Genomic DNA, 27,368 nt, shown 5'->3' on the forward strand with positions numbered 1-27,368 from the left:
CCCACAGAGTCACCAACACTGTTGACAGAGGTATGTTTTATACTCTGGAGGGCAGACAGATAAGTCTCCAGGGCTGAGGAAAATAGAGCCCACACTGTGGTAAGTTAGCTTGTTAGATGGAGCCTTCTCCTGGAGAAACAACTCTACCAATGGAGGAGATACAACAGCTCAAACTGATTTTCCTTTGTCCCAGGCTCCAATGAGGGTCTGAGGTTCTTTACATTGTCAGCTGGGTCCATGGCAGATATAGAAAAGTACTTGAAAGGTAACATAGCAAGAGGAACCCAAAATGTTAGGAAGGATGAATGCCCTATGACACTCCAAGACATATCCATGGATCTGCCTTCACTACCTTATGAAAAAAGTTCATTTGGATTGTCTCTAAATCTGGCTGCCAAATTAAAAAAAAAAAAAAAAAGTGTTATCTGCAAGTTTTTATTCAGTAGGTAGTCATTAAATTTCACCACAAATGGTATTTTGCAATAATTATTTGACTAACTCCAGCAGTTACTGTATATAGTGCCCATGGTTGAAATTATAAAGAGACAAATTGAAATGAAAAGCTGAGTCTTAGCCAAAGCTGAAGGGATGCTGCTGATACCATCTGCTAGTACAGCCCACAGGAACCAGGAAACCACAGAATTAGCTTTATGTGAGGAATTATGTTTCATCTGCTTTTTAGAGAAGATTAACAGGAACCTGTTGTCCAATTGCAATATCAGTACCCATTTAATAGCACTTCTGATTTTGCTAGGAGTGATTTTAGATCTCAGTTGAGAAGTATAAATGCTTTATCCAAATGACACAACTTTTGCAGCATTGAAAACCTAGGCATAATCAGTCATAACTGAATTTTCCAGATGTGCTGCTAATGATCCAGTCCTAGGAAACAAAAAACGATTATTTTTTAAGTTTTTCTTTTGCAGTTCTAAATATTACTTTTGTTTAGTAAGCAGCATCCTTACAAATGGGGAATTCTTTAGTATTTTGAAGACTGTTATATATGAGAATGAAGCAGTGAAATTTTAAGAGGTTTTCTGTATTTTGTTTGGTTTTTTTTAATTTGGTAGAGTCCAAATTATTTTTTTTTAGATATGAGATTCATTATTATATTAAGCATTCAAAAGATTAATTCAAATATTTTTTTGGTAGACTGTGGTGAACCAAGACTTGGGGGCTCAGAGGTGGCACTCCATACCTGCTGCAGTCAGAGTAATGGTGTTCTGTGAGAAAATCTCAAACACCCTCCAGTGATTTTGGAGACTAGTAGAGCATTACTATGAAATGGATGTGATATAAATAGAATAAGAATAGCTCTAGCAATACCTCTGAAACAAGTGGAAGAGATGACTGGAAGAGATGTTTTCTCTAGTCTTATTATGGAAGATGTAAAATGAACTGTACATTGGTGGAGCATTTACAATTAAATATCTGAAAAAAAAAAAAAAAAGAAAAAAAAAAACCTAAACCCCAAACTTGGGGATTCTTTGTCTGACGGTTCAACGATTCAAATTCTGAGCAAAGTTAGCTATTGTCCTTACCTTTAACAGCCACTGAAAAGCTTCTATGTAGTTTGACTCCAGGGATGCACAGGGAGAGAGGGAGGTTTGTGACATTCAGCGCCGAGATTTATGTTTTCCTAAGTGTGCTAATATCACGCGGTTACCCAAAAAAGCAAGCGACACAAGGTAAAGTGAGAGCTAGGCTTTTTATATCAGTCATTGCCAGATGCTGGCTTCTCAGCTAAATGAGAGTCCCTGCTAGCTCCACAGCCGATTTTGCTAACTGCAATAGCTGTGTGAGTGCGCTTTTCTTCCACAGAGATAGGCCCTACAGCTTGTTTTGTCACTCCCTGTGTGCTGTGCTTTTTTTTTTTTTTTGCTTTTTCTTCAAAATTAAAATTCTTACTTAAAGGTAAATCTGTTTCTTTGAGTGTATGTGGAGTAGGTAAATCTACCTCTCTGTGTGTATGTGGATTTGCGAAGAGTTTTGCAAACACATTTTGGGATGTTTTGTTCAGGGAAATGTCTCAAGTCATCATGAACTGAAGGATAAAGAAGCCATATACCTCCTGTGTTATTCAGCTTAAACTGGATGTAGAAACCCCAGTGGTGCTGGAATGGGAGAAAATAAGTTTTCAGCAAAGAACACAGTCATGGCTTGAAGAGTCACTTTCTGCATGTCTAAGAGATTTGCACAAAGAAACTCCATCAGGAATGAATCCATTTTCTACACAAGGTCTGCATTCCCCTTGCACTATATTTTAGGGGAAAACAGGACAGGTACTGAATGAGAAAACTTTCACTGAAGGAAATGAAGTCTAAAATAAAGTATAATGTCAAGAACAGGATAAATTCAGGGCTCCGATGAAGCCAGTTGCCAAATTTTGTAAATTATGACTTAACCAGCATAGCAGATCTTTTTCTGCTCATTCTCAGTGTCGAAAGGTCTTTAGCAGTAAGAGACACACTCTTGAATTTCATGCCCAGTATCAGTTCAAGATTTTGTTCTTATTCATGGAGAGTTTTTACTTAAATACAGCCTTTAGGACTAATATATTTGTGTTCTTTTATGGACAATATGTTGTTTTCAGTTTTGTTATTAGCAGGGTACACACCATGATGACTAAGAATATTGATGAAACAAAGTCATTGTACTGCAAATTATTTCTGATGTACTCAGTTTCTGGATTTCCATTAAACAAGGAATTACTCTTGTAAATGAAACTATTTACAATGCCAATTACTAACACTACTGTCTTATTTCAGATTATGCTAATCAGAGAAAATTTAACTCAGTGTTATTCTCTAGTCTGGAAATCTAATTGAAATGGTGGCCAGAAAATTCTTATTTCCCTTCCTTTTGAACATATTTTAGAAGCTGCATGAAATTATATAACAATCACTGTATTAAGCAGGGAGATAATAACTGACATTTCAGATCTACTAATACATAGCTATAAATCAGATCATTTTATATCTCCACAGCTTGATTAGTCTGAAAAAATTCATTTGAAGCAGTGGTATTTTAATAATGATATTCATACTAAATTACTTTCTAAGTGTGACCTCATGCTAACTTTAAACCTTTTTTAATTTTTTAACTAGGGAGAAAACTGCACAAGAAAATTTAAAACAAAAAGAATCCTTAAGAACATCATGTAACTACAATGCTGAAATTACAGCATTAATTTTTATGAATAAGGTAAACACTTGTTTTGCTAGGCTGCCTGTGCTACTTTCAGCCTATTAAATATTTGGAACATGCACTTCCCATCACACTGTGCAGATGCCAGGTGTGAAAGGTAGGTTCAGTTTAGGACAGCAGGACTCTTTTCACTGACTTCAGTGGGGCTAGGATTTTTTACCCATGAATCCAGCTTTTAGTATCTTCTTGTTTTGACTTCATGTACAGCCAAGAGCAAGGGCTGATAAATGAGAAGCATTTGGACAGCATTAGCCCGAAGAAGTATCATTACACATCTAAATAGTAACATCTTTCCCATTTCTTCATTGCTTTCAGGGGTTGTAATTTGCTGGTCATCTATAAAATATTAAATTGTTTTACCTCTCCTACATATGCACTTAGCAACTCAAGTTCTTTCTCTGTATTGAACAGTGGAGACATAGCCCAGTCTGAAACTTATTTCCAGTCTATTCCTCATACAAGTCTTTTTGCTATCCAGGAAAGAAATAAGAGAGTTCTACTTGCTTTATGTTATAGAGACTGAAAAGAAACTCCTATTATTTCTCCGTGAGTGTCATTATGGGAGACGTAACCTGATCAGTCTCCTCCAATAAGGCTAGAAGTGTGTAGTACTTTTACATTAAACACTATATAGAAATTTTAACTGAAATTATTTTTGGGGTTTTTTTCCACCCTAAAGTTTTTCAGCATTTCTTCCAGGCTCCTTTTATCCTTTTTTTTTTTTTTTTTTTTTTTTTTTTTTTTTTTTTTTTTTTTTTTTTTTTTTTCTTTTTTTTTCTTTTTTTTCTTTTTTTTCTTTTTTTTTCTTTTTTTCTTTTTTTTCTTTTTTTTTTTTTTTTTTTTTTTTTTTTTTTTTTTTTTTTTTTTTTTCTTTATTTTTTCTTTTTTTTCTTTTTTTTTTTCTTTTTTTTTTCTTTTTTTTCTTTTTTTTTCTCCAGGTATGTTTCCCAGGAATAGGAAAGGGATGGGAGATAATAGTATTTCTAATCAAATGTTAGGCTTAAGGGATCATGCTAAATGTCTTACTTTGTATTTTCTTTGAATGTCATTGCTGAAAGCAGATAGATTGAAATCTGCAGAACTGAAACTATTGGGCCAGTAAAATGCTCAATCTGATTTTCAAACTTTGATGTATTCTCTCTCTTATATGTTCCTTGCCCAAATATTGAGTCTATAGATACCTGTTTTAAATACCCCTCTGATTCAGTAGTCTTCTTAACTTCATAAAAAATATACAGAATGAATACAATGCTTTCAAAGCCAAATGAAGAATTGTACCAAATATTAATTTCAGAGGGAAAAAAAGGAACAAAACAAGAAAGCAAACAGAACTACATTTTCATTGGCTTTAGAAAAATTGACCAAGAGTGAAAGAAATGGACATGGAAATTTTTAAATTAATCGTATTTTTGTGGGTGTGTTAGCAAACCTTGCTTTTATGGCAAATTAACATAAAAGCTTTATACGCTATGGAAACTTCGTCAAACGGACTTTCAATTCTCACCCAAAAGATTTCTGTTTCCTTGATACACTATGTAAGAAGAAAAAAATTACCAGTGTCAGAATATTTGGTTCCTAATTTAGTGACTAAATCTAAGGGAGGAAAGCAGGATCAATAATACCTGTCATGAATCACAAACACATGATAACATCTGTCTCATTTTAATCCTTTTGCATCTGAAACCTTTCCTGCCTCAAGGAGTCATGACAGCAGGTAATACATAATCTACATTCATGTCTTCTGTTCAATATTGCAACAGCCAAAGCCACACTGAAGAGAAATATTTTATTCAATTTTGAAGAGAGGTATCTTCTTTTAATGTTATATTTATTGAATACAGTGACTTAAAGGGGAAAGAATCAAAGGCATAATTTGAAGCCAGTGCTGAGGTTACCCAATCTGTGTTCCATTCAGAGGTAGCTAGAAGAGCAGATGCTCTTGGAAAATGATGTGGTACTTCAAACATCAGGGGAGTCTCAGAGGCATTGCAGTGCAAACTGACCCACTATTCCACGGGTCTTTTTCAATGCCTTGGTTTTATTGCCTTTTTTGGTACCCAGGACTACACTGACAATTAAGTCCTCTAGTGCTCTATGAAGGCATCAGAATAGCTAAAAAGGAATAAATTTTCTCATCTTTGTCCCCTGTGGCCATTCCATGGGCATTATGGAAATTATCCTTCCGTGATGAATGAGAGGTATCTCAACCTGAATTAAATACTTAACATAATCATATACTTTTTAAAATTATATCTTTAAGTTTATATATACATTTTTAGATACTTTTAAATACCTAATATTCTTTGAGAAACCCTTTCAGCTTGGAGTCTGAATCTTCTGTTTGACAATTTTTAACAAGTAGTGCTGAAGTATTTAAGTCACTTTGACATTTTTGCAAATATTAACCATGACTAAAAAAAACCAGCCACAGTCTGAGTGAAATAATTCTCATTTTAGTCATAACATCTTAGTGGGATACTACGCTGAACTTCATGCCAACAACAACAACATTTTAAATGCCATATGACATATATTTTATACACTTTTTTTTCCTGATGCATTAAAAATTCCCACTAGTTTTTTTTCTTCTTCCTACCTGACTAGGAAAAAAATTTTAGAATATACATTTAATACTTCGCTTATTTAGGTATGCAACTGTGTATTGAATGGTAGCTAACTGATGCCATTCTGGATACAGTACTTCTGAAAAAAAAATCTTGACATGTCTGACATAAATTAGTCATATAAAAGGCATTATTGCTAAACGGTCTGAACATAAAACAAAGTTCACTTAATATTGCTGAATGAGCTGATCAGGTAAAAGTCCTCTAACTGGCCTTATTCCATCAGTAAATGCAACTAAAAGAATAATTATAGGGAGCCATCAGGAAAAATGCAATACACCCTTCATCTCAGTAGAACTCAGTGTACCCAATACAGAGTCTGATGCTTTACTTTGGACAGGTAATAGTGACTTTAAAGTGAAAGGCAGTAGGTTTATATTATAAGGAACAAATTCTTTACTGTGAGCATGGTGAGGCCCTGGCACAGATTGCCCACAGAAGCTGTGGCTGTCCCATCCCTGACAGTGTCCAAGACCAGGTTTGACAGGGCTTGGAGCAACCTGATCTAGTGGAAGATGCCCCTAGGGGGTTGGCAGGAGATGATCTTTAAGGTCCCTTCTAAACCATTAAGGTCCCTTCTAAACCACTCTATGACTCTGTGACTCTATTTTTGAAAGTGCTTGAAACCAGTGGCAGGTTTGGCTACATGGGAGTTATCACACTCTTTAGTACTTAACTATACAAAACTCATAGTTAAGGTTGTATTGACATATTTACAAAAAAAATCCTACGTTTTTCGATGTATCCTTGTGGATGGAATGTCCAGCCCACAACTGGATAAACACATCATGTGGTGGGTGAGTGATTGGCTTGTGGGTAGAGCACAGAGGGTGACAGTGAATAAGGTGACATCAGACAGGCGACCTGTCACTAGTGGGGTTTCACAGGGGTCCATCTTAGGCTCTGTGTTCTTCAAAAAATTCATAAACGACTTGGACACAGGACTGGAAGGGACACTGAACAAGTTTGCACATAATGAAAAACTTGGAGGAGCTACTGACTCCCTCGAAGGCAGGAAAGGCTCTGCAAAGAGACCTCAACAAATGAGAGGGCTGAGCAATCACCAACCATGGGAAGTTCAACAAGGGAAAGTACCGGATTCTGCACATGGACTAAGGCAACCCTGGATGTACAGACAGACTGGGAAGGAGAGGCTGGAAAGCAGGCCCAGTAAAGGGTCCTGAGTGTCCCGGTGGGTGGCCAGTTGGCCATGAGTCAGCAGTGCCCTGGTAGCCAGGAGGGACAACCCTGTCCTGGGGACATCAGCCAGGCCAGGGAGGGGATTGTCCTGCTCTGCTCTGACCTGGAGTGTCCTCATCTGGAATATTGGGGCAGTTTAGGGCACCACAATGTAACAAAGATATTGAGCTATTAGAGAGTGTTCAAAGGAGGGGAAAGGAGATGGTGAAGGACCTTGAGGGGAAGCCGTGTGAGGAGCAGCTGAGGGCACTCGGTGTGTTCAGCTGGAGAAGAGGAGACTGAGAGGAGACCTCATTGCAGCTACAACTTCCTCATGAGGGGAAGAGGAGGGGCAGGCACTGAGCTCTGCTCTGTGTGATCAGTGACATGACCTGAGGGAAAGGCCTGAAGTTGTGTCAGGGGAGGTTGAGGTTGGACATCAGGAAAAGGTTCTTCCCCCTGAGGGTGGTCAGGCACTGAACAGGCTCCCCAGGGCAGTGGTCACAGCCCCAAGGCTGACAGAGCTCAAGGATGATACTCTCAGGGAGATGGTGTGACTATTGGGGATGGTCCAGTCAGGGCTGAGTTGGACTTGATCCTTGTGGGTCCCTTCCAGCTTAGCATATTCAGTGATTCTGTGTGACCATGACAATCCAACAGAAAATCCTGAAAAACCATTTCACACCTGCAGTAAGAGCCTATCTGAAAGGATGGTTGAATCAGTTCACATGGATAAAAAAGGGTCATGTGAATGAATATTTTAAGAGCGCCTTGCAAATCCTCTTCACCTGTAAGCTCAGAAACAATTTTTGTTTCCTTCTCTAGGTTCCCTTTAAACTCAGGATCAGAGGTAGATACATCAGGCCACATGCACCACCTGCCTTGAATCTTTACTTTTGGCATGGTTGAGTTGCTCTCTGAATGTGTTTAACTCTGTTGATTACAGAAAGGATCTTTAAACAAGAAATTTGTTTAGAAACTTATTTTTAACCTTAAGTGTAGTGACATGAATTCTACCTTGAATGTTTTAATATTGCTTTCCTCATACATCAGCACTCTAAGGTAATTTAATATACTATGAGATAATGCAGTGAAACTTACTGCATGTGTTTATCCATCTATACCCCCTTTCTACCTTTTTTTACTATCTATACCCCCTTTTACTTTTTCTTACCAGCTACCTCCTGAGCTCATCAAATACTGAGACTAAATTGTTAGTAGCAGTATTTGACTGTTGGACAAAATGGAAAAACCTGATTCTACCACGCCACACTGAACAATGTGTTACCTCTGGCCCATGTATTTAACACCAGAAATCATTTTATTTTCTGCAAAATGTCCCATAGGCATGTTTAGTTTGTTTTCACAGGAGGCTGTTGCATAACAGCAGACATGGTGCATTTAGATAGCTAATGAAAAGAGTCATGCACTAATTCTGTTCTTTCTCTGCAACAGCAAGACTAACATCAGTTCTGGTCTAGAAAACATGTAGCTGTGGGCAAAATTTCAAGTTAATGCACTCTTCAAAGAGGAGTTTGGTTGGTTTTTTTACCAGTTAAAATTGTCTGTCCATGTCTGATTCTATAGGTACATACCCAGGGGTCAGGAAAATGATTCATCATGCATAGCTGTTTCCTGGCAAAACTTTCTTAAGATAGGTAAATCAAAAGGCACAGTTTAATGTTAGGACTAGGATAACTAAGCTATACGAACCTCTAATGCACCATGATTTGTTTTTCTTCCTTTTGTACATAGTAGCAGGCGTAAATATTTGAAGTGGTTTTCACATCTTTTATAAAAGAGAGTGCGACATTTTGGCCTTCCTCAAGAAGCACATTCTCTTATGATTTGTCGTGTCCAAAGGATTCACAGAAGGCATGACATGGCCTTAAAGGACAAATTAGAAAGGACTTGGCTTGACTGACAAGAGGAAAACAGCTTTTGCCTGCCTGACCCATGTCAAGTATGGACAATGAGCCAATGTAAAGGTCAGTGTGAACAACAGCCATGGGGAATTTCAGTCTTCCAAAGACAAAGCAGTACAGCCAGTATTTCTGAAGTCTATAGAGCCTGAAATGAACAAAACACTTTGTGACACTTGTTTTACACTTAGCAAAGACTCAAGAGCCTAACGTGTTTCTGCACATTTTCTGCAAGTTTTTGTTTGAGTTTGTGTCATTTATGGCATTTTAGGTCAAAATATCCTTCCCGACAAAATTATATGGTTCATTCTTCCCTATGTGGCAGTCAGTTATCTTCTACAATGGAGAGTTTTAAAATGTGCTTCGTAATTCACAGGGATGGATTCAATGTTCCCACAAATGTATTCCAATTTCTTAGTTACCCTTTAAGCCAACAGTGTTACTATTCTGACCTGTGTGGAGAAGGAGACAACTAGAATCCCACTTCCTACGGAATATGGGAACATATTCATAACATAGAGTTAGATAAAAGACAGTCTAGAGAAGAAAATATTTTGTATTTTATGCAAAGAAATAAATTACTTTGGGGAGGATTCAGGCAGTTTCAGTTATCTTTCAGATATGCGTGGGCCATGAAATGCAAATGTCCTTTGTATGTGTGGTCATGAAAATTGACTTAAACACAGAAGTCTGTAAAAAGCAACATAACATCTGATAACATCCTGGCTTCAAAACTATCTGCTTTTATGTCATTCCTTTTGTTTCAGTTCTATGACTGAATAAATCCTATTACAGCTTATCAGAACTTCTGTGGCCGTGTCATGTCAGAGGCAAACTCAGCAAGGATCAGCTCCATGGTATGTTTGGTTCTGTGAAAGTGAATTGGAAGATATGACCTCTCCCTGTAACTACTCAAGATTCAATTTCAGACATAGCAGACAAGAGTAACAAATAATATCACCATCTCACTGTTTAATCTCTAATTATTTGCTTCTAGAGTGCCATAATTCATCGTGGACCCACACTTCAGTAGTAAATTAATACTCCCACACCTGATGCTGGCTCAGCTATTACGACTATAAGACCAGAATTAAAGTTCTGAGCCATGTCTTCAAACATGCTACGACTCTACAGTAGCTACAGGAAGGTGAATTCATTGTGTATTCTAAGGAATAGGTGCAATTCGAGTTACAGTCTATGAGTGGTCCCAAAGAGAAGCAAACATAAACACAATCATTCTGACTTTGTTGCATTTTTTTACCCTAACTGTTTCCACTTTAGATTTTACCCAGAAAAAAATGTATATTGTATTCTTGAAGACTAACATTTAGGTGTACCAGAAATAAATATTCCTTAAAAAAAAAAAACAACTTATAAAGTTGAAGTTTCTTCACAGTTCGTAAACAACTTAAATATTGCATGTCATGTAAAAAGGCACAAAAAAGGAAATCAATTCCAAAACTGAAAATGAGAAAAACAAAATCCCAATAAGCTAAATTAACAAAAATCAAGGAGGGTAAGGTGGTGCTGGTGACCTTAGCTGACCTACATTAGAGGGTAATTACTACCCAATCAATAGTCCTTATGCATAACTATGGACATAAATGGTCAATGGAAAGTGATAAAGAACGGTGATCAATAAACATTACAGCCTGGCATGCAATTGTCTAAGAAGTGGGGGGAAAGTTATTACTTTTTGACTTTGGATTGCCAATATACAAACCAGGATTCACCTAAGTTTGGGATTTGAGTAGTTTCCACAATATACTACATCACCATTCTGTTTTAAATTCTTCCTACACAACTGACTTAAATGACCTGGTTACAACACGGCTGCTTAGTGACAAACTTCGGTGCAATTCCTTTGGATTGCTAATATTCCTGAAGAATTTCTGCAATTTTTTGCATGGTTCTTGTAAAATAAACATGCTCTACTTAACTATTTTGAGATCAGAGTCAAATTAAAATATTGTTTCTTTGGCAGGACAGCAGAAAAGAGAGAAGAGAAAAGGTCCTGAGTTTGAGAGTTTTTGTTGAGATGCTGAAAATCCTGTTGATGGAGGATATACAATTGCAGAGGCCTAAATCAAAGTGCAGTGTAATATCTGATGAAGGAGAAAACTAAATTCTTATACCAAATCCAAGTAATCTTGAATCTGGCCCTTGATAAAGACCCAACTGTAAAAAATAATTTAGTATTACTCCCTGATCACTATTAGTGAATCAGTCATAAGCAGTCATTCAGAGCTGCACTTAATCTTTCAGAAAATATTCTCGATTTTTAATTTTCACACTCTAATTTACATTCACTGAGAGACAGCAGTCAGTCAGGCATATCATATGAAACACATTTACCACAGCTTCACACACGTACAATCCTCCTCCTACAGTCTAAGAACATTGATGAAAATTGTCCCTGGAACATGTTTTCTATAGACAGTACATGAATTTTTGTTCAGGTAATATTTAACCTTTCCTTGTAATCCTGACTAGGATCCACTCCTAAATGTGTAGTTTGTTAGAATTAAAAATAGAGCCAAAAAGTAATCACATAGAAGGATGACGATTTTGGCAGTTTAGAACTGGATTAAGAATCTCTTTTCCACAAAGATGATGTATTTACTGCTGCAGAAATAATCTGACCAATGGATCTTTCTAAAATCAGTTCATGTACACTGTCTCAAAAAAAGCTTTAATTATTTTGAAGTAGATACATTGCTTTAAATCAAGAGGATGTGTGCACCGTCTTGATTCGCTCAAAAACTAATTTTTGAAAGAGTTTTACCTGTTCTAATAGTATATTACAAATAATGATATAAATAAAATTATAATTCTATTGCTAATACTGCTTTTAGATCCCTCTGGATCCCCGGAGCATATTGCCCTGATTCTTTAACAACGTGAGTAACGTATTCCATGTTCGAGTTGGTGGTCGCTGACACACTGGTGTGGTTCTAAGAGTTTCAGCAGGACTAGTTGTCTGATATGGAATAGGATTTACAATGTTCCAATAGCTATCTTTTTCTTCTCATCTTTTTTTTTTTTTTTTGCACTTTTTTACTAATCAGTAGGACTGATCAGTAAGATTGGTCAGAATGGATGCATTTGGATTTCAGAGTATGACAACACCTTTGATTGCCATCTCCCCCCCCGCTTTTGCTTTCCCATGATTAATTTGTTATTATGAATAGTCAGTTTACATCTGGACATGGAGCTCAGAGTGACACCAGTCTCTGAATCATTTCACCCTGGGGTAGTGCTGTTGTCTCTTCCACCGTTACGCATATTATCTAAATTGCTTGAACATGTTTATGCACAGCTAATGGATTGTATTGTAAGGAATAACGTTTTGGCTACACATAAATCTGCTTTTAGACCTCACTCCATGATAAATATGTTAGCTTTTACACATGATTTGTTTGTACCTCAACACGGTGCACAATTGGCAGGCAGTATTGTTGGTGACTGATAATATCTTCACAACATTAGATTTAGATGATTGTGGCCTTTGATTAAAACACATTAAATTTTCTACCTGTGCTGTTCCCTTGTTTGGGATTGATTAAGGAAGTTGTGATGTGCTTCTTTTCTTATGATTAAAGAAATTATGATGTGCTGCATGACTAATTACTGGTGGTTCTCCTTGGAACAATCATATTCATGCAGTTGATTGACCACAAACAGTTTCTAAACTTCAGTTTTGTGACTTTTACTCAGTAAAACGGAACCTAGTTCTGTGAAGCCAATGGGACTGCTCCCATGAGCAGCCTCAGACAGCTTATCCACTGAATTTACTCTCTCCAGTTAAAAAAATAACAAAAATTTGTGTGAGGGTGACATACACATTTGATGTTCTTTACGTAGCTCATCAAAGGATCTGCAACTCTTTAACAAAATATTCCTCTTTGTTTTCCACACATCCCAGAGATAAACAGCCTGTCTAGTGCCTGGAAGATTTCTCCAGTGCATTAACTCAGCTCTGCTGATGGAGAGGACCTGTCAATTCTGCAGATAAAACCCTTCTTGGTTAAAAGAAACAGATTTGCTTGAACCATGGCAGTTTGCCTCAGAGCCAGAGAACAGATCATGGGGCCTTTTCTTTCCTGATGAAGCTGTGTGCTTCATCCCTCACTGTGGAAGTTCGTGCTTGCAGCATTGAAGTCCCCTGTTTTTTCCTGCTATCAATGCTTGAACTCCACGATATCTATTAATTAGAATATATCACATGCCTATATATTTATTTTCCCCTGTACTCCGCATGTGTGCGTGCTTTATGTTTGAGTATCAGCTTGCAGTTCCCCAGATGGACAAGGAGCACATCTGTGAAGTCAAATCAACCCTGCCTTCGCCACTCTCCATGTATTAAATATATGCCTAACTGCAGATGGATGATAGGGGAAAACCAAAATATACAGACTATTAAAACATTCTGTCTGCTTTCTGCTGTCTTTCTTTCCTAATTACTGTAGCTGGAAAACGTTCTGGGAAGAATCATGGTAACAGAAGAAAAGGAGAAGGTGATGGCCCTTGTGACATTTGACATTATCAGAAAGTCATCAAATGACAATGTTTCTCTCAAGGATATCCCTGTACTTGCTAGCATTTTCAATAAAGAGGCAAAGGACCAAATCTTTTGCAGAGAAACAGCACCCTGGGGGTCAGAGTTCAGGCAAGGTGCGAATACTTTTGCCAAATGTTTTAGCCATTCTGCAATCATGACTTGCGGCATTAGTTTTTTTCTTTAATTTTGCAAAATTGCTTCACAGGGACAACACTGCTTGATTGTGAGGAAGACTTAAATGTGATCTAACTTTGTTATTTGCTCCATTGAGAAGAGTCATCTTTGGGTTTTAATGCAAAGAAATAATGCACTGAATTCCTGTGTACCCCCTTGCATGACCAGGAACAGTCAGTCAAACAAGTCACAGGGCTTTGAAAGAGGTTAAATGTCCTCTGCACAGTCATAATTCAGCAAATATATCAGGCAATAAAATCCTGTGATAACTCACTTTTCATGACAAACCCTGTAATGAGAAGCGAAAATGGGAAAAATTCATCTATTCACCTGACATGGATTGTAACTAGAAAAACTATCCCAGAATTAACCCATTCTTGAAACACCTACAAAGCTGCAAACAGATTTTTCTCCTTGGCTGCTTTCTTGAGTGGTGGTGCTTGATTTTATTTACTTTTTTTTTTTCTCTTGAGTACCTCTCTAGCAACATGAATAGAGAGCAGTAACTACACATGAATAAAAAGAAACATTTGAAAGAGTCTGTGCCCAGCTCATGCCTATTTCCATGGAACAGAAGAGCATTCCAGACTTTCATTGAATTTGGATTCATAATTGAACCACTGCCTGACAGGTATTCCCCCTTTAAAGAAGCCTGACTCCTTATTTTTGACTTTATAACACACTCCATTCATATATGCTTAGCTGTCAAAAACAGATACCTTTTTCCCATTTTATGTAAACATTAAAGACACAGAACACATGATACATTTAATAGTGAATTGTAAGGTAATAAGAAACTAAGTGAATGAATTACTCTCATTTTTCAAAAATATTGTGTCACGATCCAAGCATCTATAGCCAGATCCTAAGACTGTGTAGATGATGGAAATAATAAACTGGAAATCACATACATGAGTAATGCAAATTCTCCATATATTTGCAAAAAGCCATACAAGATAAGGTTGAAACAAGACTGATTCTGACACCTTTGCTGTATACAGCATCAAAAGACTCTCTTGAGGGCTCTCAAATGACTAGAAGGGCTTTTGCACCTTGATCTTTATAAATGAGAAGGTCTAAATACCTTATAACTCTCAAGAGAAAGGAGTGAAATAGAACACAGCATGCCACAAAAATATGGGGATGAAGAGGTGGCTCAGCTACATAAAATTATACAACAACACAAAGCTTAAAATATACTAAGGCATTGCTGGTGCATCCTAGAAAGCTGCATCATGTAGTATCAAAGTGACCTCTGCCCGCCTTGTCACACCACATCAGCTTGTCTTTTGTTACTATGTCTACTGACAGCACATCCTGTGATGAGGCATGACATAATATGGGGGACAATAAGAAACGAAAAGCTAACCTTTTGTGACACATATTGCATTAAAACATCGATAATACAAGTAACCGATAATATTTCGATCTCCTTGGGGGATTAGGATGAATGCCTTCCGCTGTTACACAAGGAATGTGTCTGCAGGTTCAGGTTAAAATGGGTTTTCGAGGAAATGGCCCAGTATCCTGTTATTCTGAATGAAAGTGAGATCCTCTTACACCCAGGATTAATTTCTCTCACAATATATGTCATTCTTTGTTTCTCTTGTATGGTGTCAGTAGTGAGATCTATTCCCTGGCTAGTACCTTTTCAGGAGAGAATGGAACTGATTCGGTATTCACTGCGCTGTGTACAAGAAACTTCTGAAGTGAAACCATAGGAAAAAGTCTTCCAATCTCTGCAGAGCTGGAGTTCTCAGAGGAGCAGAGTAATGCCCTCTCTGCCTTTCCAATCCAGATTCAGTGAAATGTCCTTAGTTAGAAAAGTGTGTGGGCAGAAGGAAAAACAAAAAAAAAAAAGGCAGAAGACGGATGGGAATAAACAGCAGCAAGGAGAATGAAAAGGTGGGAACACTTATTAGTAAGAATGATAAGAATGACAAAGGAGCATATGGTGGAGATGGGAAACCAAGGGAAAATGTGTTTGGAAGCAGACAGTTAAAAGAAAAATACTGATGTGAAAAATAAAGCTGGAAAAATAAGAGGAATCAGAAAGAGTGGAATATTCAGAAGAGAAAAATTACTCTGGTGGAAGAAAAAGGATTCATGCAGCCCAGAGGTTCGTATTTCAACTGTTACTTGCACTGCATCACATCTGTGCAACAGCAAGTAATATATTCTTTTTAATTTCTCCATTTCTTGACTATGAAACAGAAAACTGGGACTGTATTCGGTCATAAAATACTTCACTTATTACTAGATGATTTTTTTCTAGATTTTCCTGATGCAGTCCACCAGAAAACAGTTGTGTTTTTTTCTTTCTTTTCTCAGATACATCTAACTACATTCAATTTCTAATCTTACATTACATACATTATTATTTAGTACACCACCAACATTATTTTTTTTTGTTTCTGAGCAACTCGGAGCCTACATTTTTTTTCATGCATCTTAAATGGCCTTAAAAAAGACGTTTCTGAAGAGCATAATAATTTGCTAAGGCAATGATACAACTTCTATTTTCTGATCTACCTTTGCATTTGTTGTTAGAACAATTAAGTTTATTAAATGTTGCTACAGAAAGAAATTTATACAAACATGAGTGGTAGGAACAAGATGAGTGAGGGAGATTGAGTGGATTCCTACGAGAAAATTTCACTGAGAACTAGTAAACACACAAAATTCACTTCTGACTCAAGAAGCTTTTGGACCAGAGGCTATTTGAAGCTTAGAGTATGTCCTGAAAAAACAAGGTCATTATCTGTTTTCTTTTTTTGGAGACTGAAGGCTGGCAGAACGTGGTCTCCCTTACAAGGCCACATCATCTGGGTTCTGTCATGAGCAGGAGCAGCTGATGCTGCTTAATATTAATATATGTATCTTGCTATGCAGAAAAACCCATCACAGAGCCTTGAAGGTATCTCTGGAACTGGAAGCAGTATGGCTCCATCCACACGGTTCTGAACACGGTGCAATTAAGCAAGACTAATTAGTGCTTTGAGCAGTGTCTTACAGAGGAGACTAAACTGTTTTGGGCCTACAAATTATCTCTGTACTCCTCATCTGCACAATTTTTGTTTATTTTATGTGAGGTCTGGGATCTCTATGTTATGCCATGGAGAGATACATACTTCTTTATAGTATCCTTCCTATGACACTTTTCCCTTTCCTTTCCTTTTTTTTTTTTTTTTTTTTTTTTGCCAGTGTTTAAAATAAATGAAGAAAAAATTCAGTTAAAATTGCGCATCTATATATTTTACAGTATATGTACCTTAACATTATCTTGTGTATATTCTTCTTCAGGCAACTTTCCAGGCTGCATTAACTAAAACTGTCACCTTAGATATAAAACATTTTTCAGATGTTCTTTCATATTTGCAGTGTGAGTCAAACTATTCATCAAACCAAGAATGGATCCCTTTCATGTCAACAGAATTGGCATTCATTTCTTTTTAATGCACTGGCTGAGCAACCCATGTAATCATTTTTAGGAAATGGATTTTTTGTAAATTGTTTTCTACTGAGGTTCAGTTTCAGGTGATAGATTTATTCATGTGATATTTTTATTTTACTGAAAGATTTTTTATTCATTAATTAATTAGCATTTAGTTAATAATTAATATGACTGAGGCAGACATGCACTAAAAATCATTGCTCCTCCAATTATGGAATTATTATGATTTGGAAATATATTCACCTTTAATTTCTGGACTCTATAATTCTTCATAAAGGAAACAAAGACATGCTGTTAAACTATAATAAACTAGGTCATGTCTTTTGCCAAGCTATAACTGTAGTTCTATAATTTTATTTTTTGTTTTGTGAATCAGTCTTCTCTATATGAACAAGTGATGGTGACAAAAGGATAAATATCAGTTCTCTTAAAAAAATGTATTACTGAGAAGCAGAGCACACTTTTGCTGTGACTTTGCCTTAGAGCAAGGCTCTTTTATTTTGCATTTCAAAGTAAGATGATCTGGACCATTACAACTTCTCACTTTGAAGAAAGAGGAAATAATTCTGAACAGGAGAAAAAGAGAAAAGAACATATTTATTCTGTGTGAGTTCAACTCCCCTTACCACCACAATTTCTAAAGATATCCTGGGCTCTGTGCTAGGTCTCCACTCCGCTTTTCCCTAGAAAATCAGACTTTCCTTGCAGTTTTCCTTTTCAAGTTGAGGGATCGTGGCTTTAGTGATACTGGGTTCAACAACTTTAATGTAATGGATTTAAAGTGACAGAGGGCAGGGTTAGGTGAGATACTAGGAAGAAAATCTTTACTCTGAGTGTGGTGAGGCCCTGGCACAGGTTGCCCAGAGAAGCTGTGGCTGCCCAGTTCCTGGAAGTGTCCAATGCCAGGTTGGACAGTGTTTGGAACAACCTGGGATAGTGGAAGGTGTCCCTGCCCATGGCAGGGGGGTTGAAATGAGAAGGTGCCTTCCAACCTGAACCATTATAGACTTCTATGATAATTGCCAACTCTTTCTTAGCATGCACAAATCCACTCTGATGACTATTATGTTTTTACAAAATACACTGAGTTAAAAACAACCAGAAAAAAATAAAGCCATGTTGAATGGAATAACTGGAGAACAACCAATCTATCAAACTTTCAATAATGAAACAGCAGTACAATAGCATTTTCTGGCCCTAGCCCAAACCCAGATATTTTATTACGCTAGACCCTTTAAGTACATGTAGTATGTTAAGCTCTGCACATTATTTCAATCCTTATTAAGTTGTTTAAGATGTGGAGAAATAAAGAACAATTAAACATATTTTTGAGATTCTCAGAGAGGGCTGGGAAAAAAACTAAATATGTCTGCTGAACAGGTGAGAAGGTAGAATCGACACTATAACAATCCTCAACAGTTAATCAAAATATCTCAGCTTCTCTGAACAAGTTTTTTGCATTAATACTTATCTCTGCTGCTTTTCCTCACCAAAGTCACTTTACAGCTTCTTCCTTTAAATATAGCAGGAGTAGTTCTCTCTTCTTTTCTTTCTCTCCTCCCCATTACAATAACAAAGCAACATCATCGCTTGCCTCAAGCTGCAAAAGATGGGACTGATAGGGTAGGGATATAGAGACCCTGTGGGCTCAGTGATTTTTGAAAACCCAATTTAGTTCTGAGGCTCCTGTTTTGCATCATTAAGAACTGGTTCTAGGGTGGCATTATCTAATCAATGCCCCCGTCCAAATTGTAATTAGTCTTATAACCGAACAAAGCAAACTCGAGTCATCATAAAAATCAATCATCCAAATCTCATTTTTGTAAAACTACAAAATAAGGAGTAGTTTTTCTTCTATATGAAGGTTTTTTTCTTCTATATGAAGGTTCTAGATAAACCTTGGTGCGAGACTTTTAGGAGCTCATTTAATTACTTTTTAAAAGTGACATTTCTTTTTTGTATATTTTAAAAATTAAGTGATGATGAAAGCTGTCAGTCGGACAAGCCCTGAATCTGATTTTCCTCCTTTCATAATAATCTCCCATTAGCAGTCATTCTACCCAAGTCAGTGGAAATGCTTCCAGGAATTTCTGAACCGTGCCCTTCCATTCTTGTGCCAGTGTGGCATATCCAGTGAAATTTCCTCCTGTCACCTTAGGTCTTTGTGTTTCCATGCTATAAGTTAGTCTTAGGCTGCTATAACTTTGCTGTTTATGGCTCTCTCTGTTTACAAGTCTCTGGCTTTTTAGATTCTTGGAGGACAAGTGTCCTTGAAAAGGTGATTTCTATACAGCAAAAGATGCTCTCTTAAAATTTGGGTGGCACTATCATCCTGTTTTATGCTGGTTAATGACACATTGTCAAATTCTTTTCTGTGGTATTACAGATGTCTGTAATCTTGAAGAATCCTATCCTATTTATTTATTTATTTTTTTCTTCTGGTATGCGGTGTTATTTTTTTAAACCCTCTTTATCTTTTGCTGCAGTTCCACACACACACAGGTATGCTGTTCATCACTTGTTTCTTTTTGAATTTGTTCCTCTGTCTCTCTCATTTTCATTATGGTGTTTCTTATTATTATTGCTGTTGTCATTATTTTTAATGTTAGTAGTAGTAACATCCTCTAGTATTAGATTAATATTATTCAAATATTTGTTTCAATTCATGGACTGTTCTTATCTCAACCCACGAGGTTCACCTTTTCCTTACCATTCTCTCCCCTGGGGTAGGAGGAGGGAGAGTGAATGAGTGCATGTGGGGTATTTGCTGGCTGACATTAAACCAGGACAGTTATGTACAAGTATCAGCTCATCAAAATGGGTGAGATCTCATCTCATGTCCCTCTACACAGAGGAAATATTCCCAGTTACTGTAGCAGTTGATAAGCGTAAATGTGTTCATTAAAAAGAGCTACATAAATTAAAGACTTTCAAAAGGACATTACAAATTTCAGTCTAAACCTGACATGGTGGAAAAAGCATCTAATCACAATAGGCTCCATAGATCATGATATCATTAACTGATTGTTGTAACATCCTGGAGCTTGACTGTGGAGTTGTTTACTACCAGACACAGGGTATGATGAAAGCCAGTGGAATTCCTTTCATTTCCTTTGATGAGCTCCCTGTCAAGTTCATAATATTTACAGTGTTTGAAATTGCATGATTCAGTCATAACTATCACTGACCAGAATATATTACTTTTGTTTCCAAATAAATTTCCAAAGCAACATAGGTTTTTTTAGTAAAAGCTAATAATGGAAAACTCATTTTCCCAAAGTACTATAAATAGAATTATTTTTCCTTTTATGATGGAAAATTTTGAAAGTGTCAATATTCTGAAAGGAAATGAACAGTTTTTAAAAAGTTAGTTGAAACCTCATGTTTCAAAAGTGTAAAAAAAATCTGGCTCAAGTAGAAATATTCCAGGCATACCTGCCCATTGTAATAGGCAGTAAACTAACAAATAAACATATTGGCAGAACATGGTCCCAGGTGAACTATTAATAGCCAGGGAAACATTAGTTATAGGGTTAGATAGCATTTACAATGATCCCTGAGCATTTTACTAATTCCCTGGCCTACATCACAGGAACAGGCAGTGCTTCTTCCCAGCTGAACAGGGTTTTTTCTGGAAGTCATTCTCTACGAATGTCCTTTTGTCTTAAAACACCTGCAGTTGCAAAGAGATCCATCCATGTGTCTGTGTAGGTGCAAGGATAGCAGGAGTGGTTAATGGGATTTTCAATTTACTTTTCAATTTTTTCCTTTTTCTGCCTTGGGAATTTAAATAATTGAAAAAGTTTTGTGAATTACAAATCCCATCGAAGCCGCTGTATACAATAATCATTTAATTATTCAACTCTTTCTACTGTTATCGTTGACGCAGTAATTGGAATTTTTTTTTTCAATGTGTATGCTGATTACATTTCTAAAAGAAGTAAAATCTCTTTATTTCATATTTTTTCTGTTCTTTCCCATTATTCTTTTTTCTCAGAAGGAATAATAGTTGGAATCTGCCTGAAGATTTCACAACGGCTAACTCATATCATTATCCATAAGGCAAAATGTCCAGCCTATTCATCCAAAGAGCAGGTATTCAGAAATGTGGCAGGAGAAATGCTGCTACTGCCTGCTTTCTGAGGATGAGGGAATGCAGTGTCCCAGAGTGGGTTTTTTGCACAGGTATGCCTTTTTCAGTTGCGAGAGGTTGTCCAAATATAATAAAGAGTGAAAATGAATGAGATGGTATCCTCTGCCCTTACACTTGAGTCCACATGAGCTCTGGAACAAGCAAACAACTACAAGCAAAACAAGGAACTCAAAAAGCACATTTGCAGCCGATTATTCTGTAAAACAAAGGATGCATACCACACTACTGAGCTCCCTGAACTGGTATCTTTATTATCTACTTATATTTATGCATAGCCACCTTCCATTAATACGGGAATCCTGTAGCCACCGATGAAGCAAAAGCTGGTTGTAAAATGAGCAAGACATAGGAAAGGCTACATATATACAACAGCACTTCTGCTATGGAAACACGCTGAGAGAGCTGGGGTTGTTTAGCCTGGACAAGAAAAGGTTCTGGGAAGAGTTTAGAGCCCCTTCCAGTGCCTAAAGGGGCTCCAAGAGAGCTGGAGAGGGACTTAGAACAATGACATGCAGTGATAAGGGGGAACAGTTTCACACTGAAAGAGCACAGTTTTGAATGGGATTTTAGGAAGAAATTGTTGCCCAGAGAAGCTGTGGCTGCCTCATCCCTGGAAATATTCAAGGCTGGATTGGACATGGCTTGGAGCAACCTGGTCTAGTCCCGGTCCATGGCAGGGGGTTTGCAATGAGATGATCTTTAAAGTTTCTTCCAACCCAAACCACTCTGTGATTCTGTGATAACAGAGAGGTGCTAAGGTGCTAATTTTATTACTGTTACACAGTAATATGAGCAACACTGTCCATGGAACAGCATGGAAACGTCTGCCAGATGCAACAAACCCCCGAGTGTAGTTACCTCCACAAAAAGGAGAAACAGTGGAGTTGCATCCCCACATTCTCTACCTGATTCAGTTGTCTCATTCTTTGCCAACCAAGCAAAAAACTTGCAAAACCCAGGTTGTTGTCTGGGCCCAGTGCTGGACCAAGTCTCTGGCTGTGCCAGTTTGAATTCCTGCACCCAGACACTGCTGCCTGATGTCTCAGCATACAGTGAACATATCCAGTGTGTTCAGGAAGAATTGTTCTATGTTTAGAACAACAACATTCACAGTGGCCACATGAAGCAGATAATCTTATTAAGACTAGCTAAGTAAACATGAGTAGTTTTTTTTAAAAAAAATTTGTTATTTTGCAATAAATATTAACTTCACCAGCTGATAGAGGGACGAGGGAAAGCTTTACAATGAAACCCTATTTATAGTGTTATCTGATAAAAAAATGAAACTGTACTTGACATTTAAAAACAGTAAGAGTACCCAACTGAGTGTTGAATACATTAGCTTAAAAACATCATGAGATTCTATTTATTTTTGAAAATTAAAACCCCATGAAAAAAAAAGAAAATTGTCAGAAGTATATGACACGGTCTTGATCTCCCAGTGGTTCTCCCTTCTTTTGTAAATTATGGATACGCAAACAAAAACGCCCTAGAGGATTATATCATTTACTGTGATATGGAAGTAATAAGAATAATGAAATAACATGGCCCAGATACCATCACAGAAACCTTACCCACGTAAGATTCTACATGGTTTCTCTTTCTGTAAGTTTTGATTCATTAATTTTTTATTTGTTAAATTATATGTTACCACTTTTTTTCTATTTTTTTCAGTCAGATTTATCAGACTCTCCAAAAATGTGGCAACTCTTGGTTAAAACTAATGAGATTCTGGTGAACCTTAAATACAGGTTATCTATTTCCCACATCTAGATGGGCCCAATCATGTCTTAAGCAAACAAATGAATACCAATCTCTTCAGCTATAGAAAGTCAACTAAAAAAGCACGTTAAAGGACAACAACAGTGAAAAGAAAAAAGCTAAACAAAAAGTTGTTGCTTGTTGCAGAATGAAAGCAGTTACAGAACATGCAAAGTTAAGATCTTGAAATAATCAGAATGAAGAAAAACAATTATTTTCCTTTCTCAGGTGATTTGAGCAGAAAACTCAGCTGTGCTGAGTGAGTCAGTTTTGGAGATTAATTACTATTTTCATTCCAAGGTTCAATGTGAAAAACACTTAAAAAAAGGACGTAAAATGAGGCCAGTTACTGTACTGCAGCATTCTCTGTCTGGGAAAAACTGGTGGTAACAAATTAAAAAAACAACATAACCACACTCTCATCACTGAATTATTGAGTTTAAAACTAAAACCTTTGAGAGTCTTAAAAAATCTATCATTTTCTTAGCTTTCCCTAGAAGATTAGTTCGTGATATGTAATGATCTTCCCTATATATTTTAATTATTTTTAACTGTTTAAATAGAATTTGAGTAATGACTTCTTAATGTTCACCACAGAAGGTAGTTACATTTTTAATAGACTCCTGGTGCAACCAGTTTAATGTTGTAATTTAATTGAGGTTTATGCAAATAAAGGAAAAAAAGGAAAGCAGAAAAGACACCATCATCTCTTAATATGTAAAATAGTTACTATATTTTCACCAAATCACAGAATCATAGGACATTCTGAGTTGGAAGGGACCCGCAAAGATCATCAAAGTCCAACTCCTGGCCCTGCACAGGAAAGACCCAAGAATCCCATCGTGTGCCTGAGAGCACTGTCCAAATGTTTCTGGAGCTCTGTCAGCCTTAGTGCTGTAACCACTGCCATGGGGAGTCTGTTCAGCGCCCAACCACCCTCTGGGGAAAGAACCTTTTCCTAAAATCTGACCTAAACCTTCCCTGAAACAATTTCAGGCCATTCCTTCGGGTCCTGTCACTGGTCCCCACAGAGCAGGGATCAGTGCCTGCCCCTCTTCTTCCCCTCATGAGGAAGTTGCAGCTGCAATGAGATCTCCCCTCAGTCTTCTCTTCTCCAGCTGAACACACTGAGTGCCCTCAGCCGCTCCTCACACGGCTTCCCCTCAAGGCCCTTCATCATCTCCATTGCCCTACTTTGGACATTCTCTAATGGCTCAATATCTTTCTTACATTGTGGTGCCCTAAACTGCCCCAATATTTGAGGTGAGACCGCCCCAGTGCAGAGCAGAGCAGGAAAATCCCCTCCCCTCACTCATCCAGCTTTTAGAGCCAGAGCTCATGTTGCCATTTCATGCTTATGATGAAGTAAATTTTAGCATCAAGTCATCAAATATCATGCTCTTACATGTATGAGCTCTTCTTCTGCACAGATTGCATTGGATCTGTTTTCTGGTAAATGACATCACTTTGTCAGAGATCTCCACAATCTCTGATATCATACCCAAGGAGTCTAATGACCAAATTTATGATTTCTGAAATAAGTCTGGATAAGGATTATGGTTGATAATTTCAAATCTCCACTGCAACAACCTACAAGGTTTGGAGAGAAGCTTAATGGTGGTTTAAAAATCCAGCATGGAGTTTCTCTCCAAATACAACAAAGCTTATCCAAAGATTCCTCGAAGTCAACTCTAGGAATAACTTTTTTGAGGATCTAAAATGGAAATCTCTTGTTGTATTCAAAGACAAAAATTATTTTTCTTTAAACTACTTTTTCTCAGATAAATATAAAGCAGAATGTATTTTAAAAATCAACAAAACGTTGACAAAACAAAATATTTTACTGATCATGTATTGCTCCTCTTATGCTGAGAATGGGCTACATGTGACAGATGGTGAACATTTTGCTTATTGTACTACAGGAAACCACTCAGACAATGCATCAGTGAAAATCATAAAAGTACATACTTGGAAAGGAATGAAATTAAATAACTTAATAAATTAAATTCATAAACTATTATGGGAAAAAAACAATTCATATTATTATTGAAGAACGTTCAATAATAATTCCTAAATAATTCCTTCAGATTCCTAAAATAGTTATTATGAGGTTTATCACAAGATTTAGAATATATGCTAGCAGTAGTAACTTTTTTGCTCCATAAAAACTGTGAGATTTTGAGGTCTTCTTCTGAATTAAGTATAAAAAGGAACCTGTATACAGATCATCCATACTTCATCTATTGATATTATGAGGACTACCAGCAATAAAGGACATAAGTGGATGGTTGATAAAACACTGATGACTCCATAGGTTGCACTTGTTTGGAAGTGCTGTAAAACAGTTTTCCCTTTGGCAGAAATGTCTATTTTGATATGCACTTTCGGTTGAATATAATCTTAAAAAAAAAGTAGTACTTAGACATCATTCTAAATAATTTGTTCAGTTTCAGTTTGGACACTGAATAAAAAAGCACCATTGTTTCCTGCACGGTATCACAAACGGTTCAGAGAAGAGCAAGCTCTGTTCCTCAGAATGGAGGTTTTGCTGATTAAATCCTTCTAATTATAAAGCCATGCAAACTCTAGACAGCTCAAAGGTCACTTTAAATATTAACAGAGAAACCTAATGTTTTTTCTGTTTGACCCATGGGACTTCCTAGTTCTATTATACAACTTCCTCGCTGTTGTTCTGAAGTTTTCACTATATTTATGAAGGGCTTGTGATTCCCAAAGGTAAGAATCAGTGGAAGTATGTACTGTTATTATTGCCATTATTCACATTTGTGGAACTTTTCCTAAAAACTAGTTATGTCTCCAGGTGGTGATTGACTCTGCAAGGAAGTTATGTAGGAAGCAATTAATGAATAGCTTTTTCATCACTGTCCTTCTCAAACCATAGGTGCACCTGAAATCAGCCACAAAGGATTTCTACTGTATTTTTTTATTATTTCTGATCCTGTTTAATAGATTGTTTCTGAGACTCGTTTAGAGTCTTCCTAATTTATCTCTGTCTGTTAAAGGTGCACTTGAGTAAGCACCTATTGTGCTGTGTTCTTACAGTTGTTTCATTAAATACGCAACACATAGCGTATGAAAATACAAACACAAAACCTCATGAGGAATAGCACAGGGGTTCCCACCTGTAGTCTCTGACAGATGGGCTGCTGTGAATTTCATTTTCCTTGGGATTTTACATGGGTACATCCTAGGTTTTAAAAATAGATAAGGTAGACAAGATTTTCAGTAATTGAAGGGGGCCTGTAAGAAGGATGAGGGTAAACTTATTAGCAGGACCTGTAGCAACAGGGAAAGAAATAATGGTATAAAAATGAAGGAGGATCCATTTTGGTTATATATAAGGGAGAAGTTTTTTACAATGAAGATAGTAAAACACCAGAATAGGCTACCCAGAGAGGTGATGGGTGCCCCAACCCTTGAAAGATTCAAGGTCAGGTTGGATGCAACTCACAGCAACCTGATCTATTTGAAGATGTGCCTGATCACTGAAGGGGAGTTGAACTAGATGGCTTTTGAAGGTCTCTTCCAACACAAAGTATTCTGTGATTTTCTACTATGATAAAACATAATAATCTTACATCTGAGCTAGTCATCTTGACTCCATTTTCTCTTTATCAGTGAAGAGAAATCAACACTTTCCCATATGGCTCATTCAGAGTTCCCCTTTAGGGTGCCACTCATCCTGCTGGAGAGCTCTACATTTTGGATTTCCAAAGAGAGGAGAGATTTGTCACAACCCTAATGATGCTAAGGGTTGTGAATTTAAGATCGGACCCCGTAGCACAGGATAAGGGATATGTCTGCTTAGGCAGACATCAACTTCCTTCTGTGTGCTGCCAGAGACACATACTCAGGGAAGAATAAAGATTCACCTGAAATCCAAATACAGATGTTAGCAGAGCAGGGCATGGTGTTTTATAAATAAAACCATACAATTCCCAGACAAGAGCTTTTACCTGGATATTTTTCAACTAGGAAAAGTCAGCTACGTTTGTCTGAAACCATGCAGTTATCCACAGTGTCTTCATTTGCTGATATTCAAAATAAGAGGGGGGAAATCCTTGATAATAATAATTCAGGAAATGGTAGAAATTTCATTGCTTAATGCGTGCATGAATAAATACACTATTCTAGCTGATCACAACCTTACTTATTTTACTTCTATAGAAGATACATAAAAGAGAGGTTGGTGAGACCGAAGAAGTCAGACCGAGACCTCTCTTATTGCAAAAGTGAAGGTCTCTTATGTCTGATAAAACCAAATGGCTCTATGTTACCAATTTCTTGAAGTAAGCTCTAAAATATTAATTTC

The 27,368-nt window shown here is 37.0% G+C and overlaps 1 protein-coding gene across 1 annotated transcript in view; it reads right to left on the bottom strand.

Annotated features, from left to right (window-relative positions):
• RIT2 (Ras like without CAAX 2) overlaps positions 1-27,368 on the bottom strand; it is a 172,649-nt gene that overhangs the window by 35,457 nt on the left and 109,824 nt on the right. The window lies entirely within an intron of this gene.

The sequence above is a fragment of the Myiozetetes cayanensis genome, unplaced genomic scaffold (genome assembly GCF_022539395.1).
Source record: "Myiozetetes cayanensis isolate MyiCay16 unplaced genomic scaffold, myiCay2020 scf4, whole genome shotgun sequence".
NCBI classification, from domain to species: domain Eukaryota; kingdom Metazoa; phylum Chordata; class Aves; order Passeriformes; family Tyrannidae; genus Myiozetetes; species Myiozetetes cayanensis.